The following is a 10,934-nucleotide window of genomic DNA, read 5'->3' as shown; positions in this document are numbered from 1 at the left end:
GTAAAATTATCCTGATCCTTTCGATTCTCATATCAGAGCCTTCGATAATTGTATATTGATCGAAATATCAGAGCTCGACGCCATTTTGGTTCTGGTCTGGACTGAGTTAAAAAATTTTTTTGAAAAATCCAAATGTTGAATGTGTCAGGACAACTCTTAGATGATCAGGAGTGATGTGTCAAAGTTTCGGACAGTTTGGTCTAATACCCCTAAAAAAAAGTGTTGTATTCGAATCGACTGATTTTAAGGATGTTTCACTTCACCTTAAGGTGATATGAAAGTGGCATCGGAGATGTGAATTGATTTTCGAGATTTTTCCGCGATTTTGGGTTGACCGAACGTTTATAAATAAATTTAAAGAAAAGGTTAAATTTCACGAGGGTCGGGATCTTCTTTTGGGCCTCCGCGGGTAGGGGGTAAAACGTAAAGAGATGCGGTGCACCCAGTTCGGAGAAAAGTTTCGTAAACGAGACCGAAGAGTCTCTTTCGTGTCGCCATAACGTTGCGACTACTGCGGTTGGAAATAGAAATGCAGATTTGGGGGGGTTGGGGCATTTGGGGAATTTTGGGGGATTTTCGAGGGATCTTCTCCATGTCGAGGGGACAGAAGGACCCTGCATCGAGATCTTAACGACTCGACTGCGCGAGCCACGAAGAAGCGACAGTTTTACGGCTTGCCGTAAACGAGGCGGCCTCCTAATTAACGCTTGCGTTCTTTCCGCAGCGGACTGGCGAGTCTCCCCAGGTCCGCAAGTAAGTCACTTCCGCGAGGCATTTCCACGTTCCAGCGGGCCCCCGTGGCGCGGCAGCCGGACCGGCCGGATTCTGCCCGTTTCTCCGGCTTAATTGAAATGGCCCCTTTTTACGCGGTAATTAAGGAGGGTCGAGCAGGGAGCCCCCGCGAGGTGGCCGCCGCCACTTGGCAGTGGACCTGGCCCATCAGGTCCATCAGGCCCATCGGAAGACCCCCTTCATGCAAATCTCTCCCTGCTACATTTACCTCTTCTCGCGAGATGTCCGATCTCTCGGGTTAACGATGTATCGTTACATCCGTTCAAACGTCTATCGATGGCAACCGAATGTGGCATCGAATCCCGCTACACCGAAAAAAAAAAAAAAACTAGTTCATTCAACCAAAGAAATGTTCCGTTAATTCAAAGAATAATTATTTCACCCCAAATAAAATTGAATAACATTGGATATGACGTTTCCTAGGAATTGTGACTACTTATTCGAGCCATTAGTCTTTGAATTAAACGTATATTTCTTTGGTTCAATTAATGCCGTTTTCCATAGGGTATAAAACATTTCAATCGATTTTGATGCCAATTGAATCACAAATCTCGGGTGCATCCTCGTTTCCCGAGGAGCGGCCGTCGTTTCCGAGCCTTCTGCTCCACGTGTCGGGAATGAAGAGGAAGAGTGGATACCTGCACACGAGGCTCTACACCCTGCACATGCACGGTGCGCGTGCACTCGGTATTCGGTCCGAGGACCGAACCGAGGGTGCATCGTGCGGAGGAATGCATCCCGACTCCCGGGTAGCGCTCCTCCGTTCGCGGGGTTCGTGACCCGCACGTATAAGTATCCCCCGAAGCCCTCGGGATCGTCGGGATCTCACGACCCGAGCGAAGAGGGATCGCCCCCGCCCCCGCACAGCCCGCGTGCTCGAGATGAGACAAGAAGAGGAGGGGGAGCGCATCTCTTTCTCCCGATATTGACATTTCTTGATTTTCACAAATTTGACATTTTTTTTCCATTCTAACGTTTGTTGATTTTCTCAAGTTTAACATTTTTTATGTTTTGTGAGGTTAAAAGTGGGGTTTCGATTTTACGGAAATTACCTATATTTATATGACCCTGAAATTCATTTAAAGGCTATAATTAGAGATTCCGGTTAAATATTTTTACTTGAGTTTTCTATTTTTTCCATTTTTCTATTTTCCGCCTCTCGACCTGGCGTGCCGGGAATCGGGTGCATCTCCGGCTCTTCTCTCGTGCATGCACCGACGCGCTCCTTTTCCGCGATACCCTTCCTTTCCCTTTTTTTTTTTCTCCCCTTAACGAGTTCGCCAAGTTACGCACTTCTGACCGTGAAACGCCAAAGACACGCTACTTTGTGTTTATATCGCGTGAGAAGGAGCCGGATAGGTTTCAGCCTCGCGACGTTAATTAACGCGATTAACATCGCACTCTTTGACGTTCGACGCGACCACGCCTGGCTCGTCTTTGCTGCCTCGCGATGTTCTAAATTCCGGTCACGTCGGCCTTTCCCTTTTTTCTCGAATTTTCGGCTTCCAGCCTATTCGGTCTCGCGCTTATCGAAGAGGAGGATCGCCAATTTGAATTCCTATCGTGACTCTCGTGGACGAGCTCGAGGATTGGCGTGCCGAGTTCCGAATTGATCGTGCCAGGGTGTGCTTGGAATCGCTTCGAAATTCCTTCCTTAGTTTCGTTGTCCGCCATATTTCGGCGCTTTCGGCCCACTCCAAGAATTTAAATTGGCGATTTGGATTACGGAATTAGTCCACTGCACTTAAATGTCCCCTCTGGGATGATAATTTGACTATTGGAATTAATTCTTCGTGCTCGAAGAGGATTTCAAGGGTCAATTTCATCGAGGGAGTTAATTCTTTGTATTTGAATAGGGTTCCAAGTGTCAATTTGACTGACAGAATTAATTCAATGCATTTGAAGGGGATTTCGGGTGTCAATTTGACTGGCAGAATTAATTCATTGCATTTGAGGGGGGTTTCAGGTGTCAATTTGACTGGCGGAATTAATTCGTTGTACTCGAGTATCCCCTCCGAATAAACTATTCCACCAGAGGAAATGATCCTTTGCCGTGAAACGTCCCCTCTGGGATGTCAATTATACCGACGGAATTAAACCTCTGTCCTGAAACTTCCCCCCTAAGGTATCAATTCGATGAACGGAATGAAACCTTCGCCCTCGAACATCCCCTGAAGAAAAAATTCTTCCGGCTACGGCAAATGTCCAAGTGCAAGGAGGTTAGGCGACGAGTTCGCGGCCTTGCTCCGATTCGCTAAAGTCCGACGAAAGCGAGAAATGCCCGGTGCATTTATCCGGCCGTATCGGAGCCGCGAGTGCAATTGCGCCTAGGCAATTTGCGGAGGAATTCCTCGAGTTTCGCGGGCGTGTACCCGGAGCGCGCGGCCTACTTGTCGCGCACGTGGTGTACGTATTATGTACGCGGCTTGGTTACACCACCGAGTGCACTCGGCTCCTCGTAACGAGACAATGAGGTACCTACTAAGTGCGCCGCGGCCTCGCGCTCCCCTCGACGGCCCTTTGTCGCCGGCGCACTCGCGCGGGTGCGCTCGTCGCGAGGAAAAATTGCGCACCGAGTGCAAGGTATACGAGTAATCCCGAGAAAATGAAAAAAGTGTCATATCTCTCAGCGTGTCTTCAAAATATTTGTGAACCCTCGTATTTCGAGTGAAGTTGCCATTTGAATTATTTTATTCGTGTACGCGAAGTCGCAGTAATTTGCAACGGGTGCAGTCTTCCAGCATTCCCGAGCTGGCGAAATCGATTAGGTAATATCGAGTAATATCGAGAAATATTAAGAAATATCTAAAAAGAATGAAAAATATCGAAAGGTATGGAGAAATATGGAGGAATATCGAATTCGAGGGATCGAGTGTCAGTTTCGACGGACTTGGTTGCAAGGTCAAAGGGCGCGCCGGGACGTGGAAAAGAAATAGGGGTTGGCCAGGTCCCTCGGGAAAGGGTCGATTAGGGATGACCGGCGCACCCACGGGCGCGCCCTCGTCATCGGGCTCGGGCCGTGATTAGAGTCGCGGACAATGGCGCAACCTCCACGCGTAATTCAATTGCGCCGAGCCTGCGACCTCGTCCACCCTGTCTTTACCTTCGGTTCGTCCCTCCGTGTCGAGGATTCCCGAGGGACTCCCACGGCCTGGACGCGCCCGAGGTCGTGGAAGAAAATGGGGCGAGGTGTTGTGAGGTATTTCGAGATATTTTCGGTATTCTGAAGTATTTTAGGTATTTGGAAGTATCTACATATTTCGAGTTCTTTCTACGTATTTTGAGGTATTTTAAGATGTTTTGGGTATTTCGAGATATTTTAAGGTATTTCAACATATTTCGATTGAATTTCTTTTGTCTCCCCTCGGAAGGGGTCGTAAGGATACCGGGTCTCGTTTCCGAGTCCCGCGGGCTCCCGTCACCGAGTCATTGGCCGTGCGGGACGGAACGATTTCCGCGCATAATAAATTTCCCTCCCCCCTCGGGCGAATCTTTCTCCTCTTCTTTCTGCTCACGAGAGGCTCTGCTCGCCGAGGTATCGCGAAAGAATGCGAGGGCTGGACGCCGGGACCCGTTACGTCCTCTCCCGGAGGGAAGGAGGGAGCGAGAGAGCGCCATGCCCCGGAAGGCAGTCCAGAGAGAGACGAGGCGACACGCACACGCGTGTGCCCGAGAACCATGCAACGCCGAGGCTGAGATTTTCTCTCTTTCGACTCCTACGTCGAGAGGGATCCTTTCTTCTGGGGAGTCGAGACTTCGGAATCTCCTCGAGGAGCAAGAAGGATTCTTTTGAAATTTCACGTTCCGCGAATCGATGGAGAATCGCTTCCAAGGAATCGACGCCGATCTTTTCCATTTTTACCCGGGCCTTAATTAATTTCAAGGTTTATCATGGAGTTCTTTCTGAAGTCGTCCTTTTCTTCTTTTTTTTTAATTCTCCGGGAACGCTATTGTACTTGGCGAGGGGAAAGGAACATGATTAAGTAACGAAGAGAGAGGGATTTCTCTCTCTTTTTCACGGGAGATGAAACCGCGGATAATTTCGACGGAAGTCGTCCTCGATAAGGATAGAGTACTCGTTAGCTGTCTTCTCTCCTGTAAACAGGTGGAAGAAATAAAGGAGTCCTCTATCGCGTTGATTAATAATTTTTTACATATTAAAAAAAAAGTTCTTTCTTAGCGTTAAATTAGCCACGATGTATGTCGCTTCGATAGGCTGGTCATGCTGGTTAATAATATCTTACGGATTAAACAAAATTCTTTTAACGTGAAATAAGCCGCATTTCATGGCGCTTCGATGGGTGATCGGGAAGTCCTTAATTTGGGCCACTGGGTCACCGGTCCCAGGGGACCCGGAACTTGCCTCGGGAGTCCTGGAATCCCTTTCTGAATCTTTATTCCAGGTAGGGACTCATTGGTAAGGGGTATTGCCTCGGTACTTTTAAGGCGAGAAACGTTTAAGCGCCGATTGCTCGTCAAGGAGAATTCGATCTGTGCCCGGAGGGAATCAATTATCCCCGGGAAGATCACATCTTTGTTGGAAGGGGTTTCGGGAAAAACTCGGGAGCATGATCCGGTTCAAGTGCTCTCGTTACTCGCTATTACGACTTTTGTCGCCGCGATTCCTCTCGGGGTCCTCTTCTCGAGGGCGTCTTCGGGAGGTTCTCAGGACCGGCTCCGACTTTTTTCGCGGCTCCTACGGAAAGTTAATTTCGCCCGTCGACGGAAGGCAAGAGACCAGTTTCTTTCCTCCGGGCTTTATTTTCGGCGCATTCCCACGGGGCCCCCGGTAATCGTTACCGGGAACGGAGACGCGCCCTCTCCTAAGACCGGCGCCTCCACTTCGGGTTCTCACGACTCAGGGATCGAAGTCTAATCTCGGCAGAGTTTCTCTGAAATATTCGTGGATGTTCGATACCCTCTCTAAATTTCCCTGCTTACTTACTAATCGATCCATGAGTTGTGAAATATATACAGACATTTTTTGGGGGGGAACGCGCTCTCTCTTAAGACCGGCGCCTCCACTTCGCGTTCTCACGATTCGGAGATCGATCCTCAAATTTTCTCCGAAATTTCTAGAGCTGTCGGAAACCCCATCTAAAATTCCCTGCTTACTTACTAATCGACCCATGAGTTGTGAAAGATATATTAAAAAAAGTTCACGTGGAAAGTGCCGAGATAATTGTTTCTTCTTTTGCAATCATATATGATTCCGGCAACGATACATATTTGTTTCGGTTAACTAATTCTTTCTCTTAGCGTAGCTTTGCAGTCGTCACCAGTAAAGTGGGGTAAAAATGAGGCAAAAAAGATGAGGAAAAGTGCGGAGTCGCTTTCTTTCGCAGAAACGAGGGAGAGGTGTCTTCCCTCTCGTTACAGCCCGGCCTTTAACATCTCGGAAGAGTGGTCGCCTCCTTTAAGGCCATTACCTCTCGGCGAGGAGGCGCTATCGTCCGAATGTCAACGAAGGCGTCGTCGACAGCCTCGTAAAGTTGGCCTGGCTCTAACCCGGGTATAATCTGCGAGCACACGGGGACGCCCCGATTTTCCCCTCGCCATCGAGAGGGTCTCCCGTAATCGTAATCTTTACTGGCGGCCGCTTTAGAACGTCATAATTTCCCCCGGCGCTAAGCCAAGAGACATTCGACCACGGTAATGTCCTCGTTCCGAGGGATGGGGTCCCCTGCTGTTGGCCGCCGGCCCCCTCTCTTTCTCTCTACGTGCAGTAAATGCAATAATTGCGGGTTCATTGCTACCTGGGCTCTCTCGGCGGATCGTCGAAAGGTTACGCTCTCGCGAGACAAGCCGAGCGAGTCGTGCCCTGTGCAGGTGGGGCGAAAATCTAGGAAACTTTCGAGCCCGGAATTTTTTTTACAGATTTCGGATGTCCTGGCTCGATGTTAAAAACAGGGGAGTTTGGAGCCGTGGGATTTTTTTGGGGGGAAACTTTTTGGAGGTTATGTGTACGAGTGGCGTGGTAGTACTATAAATCGATTAATTTTGTTTTTATTTTGGAGGGAAGACCTTTTGCCACGGTTTTTATGGGTTTTTTTTTGAAAGCTTTAAATGGTGCCGTACATAAAAGTACAGGAAAATAAATCAAGGAATTTCTTGAGTTCGTTTCTTTTTTTTTTTTCCCCAAGACATGTCAAGTCCTTCGAGAGCTCTATTCAGGACCAACAAACAATCTCGATGGAAATTTAGAGCCGTGAGTTTTTTTCACGAGGTACTCTTTGGAGGTTGTACGGTATCGTACGGTACAGGGAGTTTATTCATTTGTTTAGATTTCGAAGGGGCAATTTTTTGGCACTCTTTTCTTCGGAGTTCCTTGAAAGGTGGAGGCGCGGGATTCGTGGCGAGTGGCTCCGAAAAATGCCGAGGAAGACCCCGGTGAACTCGCGCGGTAAAGAGAGTCACCTTCGAACTCTCTCAAAGAGGGAAAGCCGAGAGGGCAAACCGTTCATTCGTGTAGGTATATACGCGGCTTCGAGCGCCTGCTCCTGGAATTTACGAGGCAAAGTCGGAACGACGACAATCATTTTTCCACGTTCCACGCCTCGCACCTAACGCGCGTACAGTTACGTGAAAATTCTTATCCGTTCGTCGACCTTAGATTAGCCGGGTCGGCATGGCGACTCGCGGATCTGGGGAAATAATTCCGAACCACCAGATAAAGGACCGGTACTAAAGATCCGCCATTTTGAAATATCCTCCTTCAAGTTTCTCGATTTTTTCCACCCACTATTGCCTATCCTAAACGCTCCCAGGATACAGAATACAGAATTTCGAATCATGAATTTCGTTCCAGTTGACCGATGAGAATCTTAGTTTTAAAGAATGTTCATTGTCGGTGAAAACATTAATATGAAATAAAAAGGATGAACATGTATTAATAGGGGCTGTTATACTGACACTCATTTTTCTGCAAGAAGTGTGTAGCTGAGGAGGAATCATTTTTTCATCAATTTACGGAAGCCAAAGAGCGCTTTGGAGTAGTTTGTACTTCTTGCGAAGTTGAAACTCGGTTTAAATATTGCGCCATGTCGCTATCGGAGTCGGTGAAAAAATATCGGCGCATCCGACTTTCCGGGAAGGGTCGAGTAGAAGGGAAGATAAAAAAGGCGAGGAAACTCGGAATCCTTGTGCGCCGGGAACTGAAATTGCACCTATTAAGCCGTTACACACGGCGCCCGAGTGATAACGAGTCCCTCATTACGGGGAGATATATCGCGCATTGTATCTGGTTAACCACGTGGCGTGGTTTCGGAATGAAAAAGGCATACACCCGACATGCGACGGTAATGACTATTATCCACGGCCTTAACCAGTATTTGCATCATTGCCCGCGCCGCGCGCTGGGCAAGAAAAACCAGCGAAACCTATCGCGAAGCCCGGAAGCCTCCGCGTATCGAAATAAATCGATATCTTCGAAAATATTGACCCAGCGAAAAATCACTACTTACAGAAATCATAGGCAATAAAGGGAGCAATGGAACGCACCGAGCGCATTCTCCGAATTTTCAGGCGTTTAAAATTTCAGAGGGATGTTGTCATTTTTGGGGGCCGAGCAAGAAAGACCAGCGAAACCTATCGCCACGTTAGGGAGCCTCCGCGTATCGAAATAAATCGATATCTTCGAAAATATTGACGCAGCGAAAAATCACTTCTTACAGAAATTGTAGGCAATTAAGGATGCAATGGAACTCACCGCGCGCATTTTGCGAATTTTGAGGCGTTTAAGACGTGGGAGGGATATCGTCACTTTTGGGGGGATTTTGACCATGGAGTGAAGGTTGCATTTCTTTTTTCAAGGAGAACGAATGGTCTGATCGATTTATCGGGTATTATTCTCTATTTGGAGAATATCCAGGTCTCGGCCTATCCCACGGGATCGGTAGCTCGTTCCCAGGGAGTGAATCGGACCGACCTAGACTTTGCGATCGCGATCGGCCTTAAGTATAGAGGGTCGTCGTCGACCAGGAGAAAGAGCACGGGAAATCCGCGGGATTGCATTATCCGACCATATCTGAGCATGAATTATCCCCGCCTTCTTTCCTTGGGTACCCTTTGAACGTAGGCAGGGAATCGCGGGCCTCTTGCGCGGACAAATCGCGTGTCCGCCTTAGAACGCTCTCCTCGCCGCTTACGTGTCCGCCTTTAAGTCGATCCTTCCCAAGATCGACGTCCAGGCTCGACTGTCAACCTCTCGATCTGCTTCTATCCCTCTCCTCCAAGGAAACTCTACTATCGTTACGTTTACGCAGCGACCTTTCGTCGACGGCATTGCGAATAAACTGCTCGCTGAATAAAATCTTCGCAAATTTGATACAAATTAAAATTCATCTTCCGAAACAATGAATGGTAGATGTAATATTTTATATCTAAGGGTAAGGATTGAGTGCGGTCTCGAGAATTCGCAGGTTTATTTAGCGCGCATGTAACGTGAATTAAAATTCATCTTCCGAAACTAGGAGCAGTAGATATTTTCAATGAAGGGGTAAGGAGTGGCCTACAAAGCCGAGAAATCTCGGATAAGTTCTCCGTGGAATAAGTTCGTCACAAAAAAGTTCACATCTATGTGATTTGATAAAAAATTTCTTGAAATTTCTTGAAATCGAGGAGCAAATACGTAATCTACCAAGTGAGGAGTATACGCAGAAAAAATCTGGTTCATTGAACAAAGCCCGTTTAATCGCACTTGTCTAATCTCTATATCAATCATTTATTTTTTTGCGTGCATCGTTGGGTATGAATACCTTACGATTACAAATTGTTTATCGGAATATTTACAAGGAAGGCCTCGATCCAGCTAATCGGTTATTGTCTAATCTCTATATTAATCAGACATTTATATTTTTGCGTGCACCGTTGGGTATGAATACCTTCCGATTACAAATTGTTTATCGGAATATTTACAAGGAAGGCCTCGATCCAGCTAATCGGCTATTGTTTAATCTCTATATTAATCACACATTTATATTTTTGCGTGCACCGTTGGGTATGAATACCTTACGATTACAAATTGTTTATCGGAATATTTACAAGGAAGGCCTCGATCCAGCTAATCGGCTATTGTCTAATCTCTATATTAATCACACATTTATATTTTTGCGTGCACCGTTGGGTATGAATACCTTACGATTACAAATTGTTTATCGGAATATTTACAAGGAAGGCCTCGATCCAGCTAATCGGCTATTGTCTAATCTCTATATTAATCAGACATTTATATTTTTGCGTGCACCGTTGGGTATGAATACCTTCCGATTACAAATTGTGTATCGGAATATTTACAAGGAAGGCCTTGATCCAGCTAATCGGCTATCGACTCCCGATAATGGAGTCGGAAAACCTAATGGAACCGGGTAAACTTATCATTTACGCACCGCTGGTCTCTTGACAAAGACAATGGGGACGCGATAGCCGGCCGATTAGCTAACGGAAAGCGTGCAGATATATCGCGGCCGAGCGGTAACGAGACACGGCCCAATCGAGCTCGGATTTCGCGAGTGTCTCCCCTCTTCGTCCCTCTCTAGGGAGAGCGGTTACGGTGCGTCTTTTTTCCGCAGGATCTGTGGCAATTCGGCGCGGGTGTCACTTCGGCGGACGGTTTTTCGCCGCCCCCTCCACGAGCGGAATTTTCGGGGCGAAGAAGTGCACCTCACGGTACATCCAGTATTTTCCGGGATGGGGGGAGAAAAAAAGGCGACAGGTGGACGGATCGATCGGATTACGATCGCCGGCTTCTTTTTCTCCTTCCTCGAGAATAATTATGCCGCTCCTCCTTTTTCCCCTTTTCGGCGAACCGGATTCCTGCGCAACTCGCGTCTTAATTCTTGAGTCCACTTTTGCCCCCGTCGCCATCTCCCTGGCTTAATTCGTGAGAAATGGGGAGGGAGAGAAAATGAGAAGAGGAGGAAATGGATAGCTCGACTTGAAGAGGCGATGACCGGGACTCGATTATCGAGTTCAGAGGATTTTCTTCGCGTACGAATAGATTTGCACGAAAAATTTGGCATTGTTGCGTCAATTTTGATAAGCTGTTGTCAAAACTGTCAATTTTGTTTACGAGATTTGATCGTATGAACTCAAGAATCGGATCTCTGGTGTCGTCAGCGATTGTCCTGGACCAACAGGCATGA

This window comes from Orussus abietinus, unplaced genomic scaffold (genome assembly GCF_000612105.2).
Source record: "Orussus abietinus isolate OABI.00-Male unplaced genomic scaffold, Oabi_2.0 scaffold295, whole genome shotgun sequence".
Classification (NCBI taxonomy): domain Eukaryota; kingdom Metazoa; phylum Arthropoda; class Insecta; order Hymenoptera; family Orussidae; genus Orussus; species Orussus abietinus.
The sequence above is the reverse complement of the archived record's forward strand: the minus strand, read 5'-3'. Positions refer to the sequence as shown.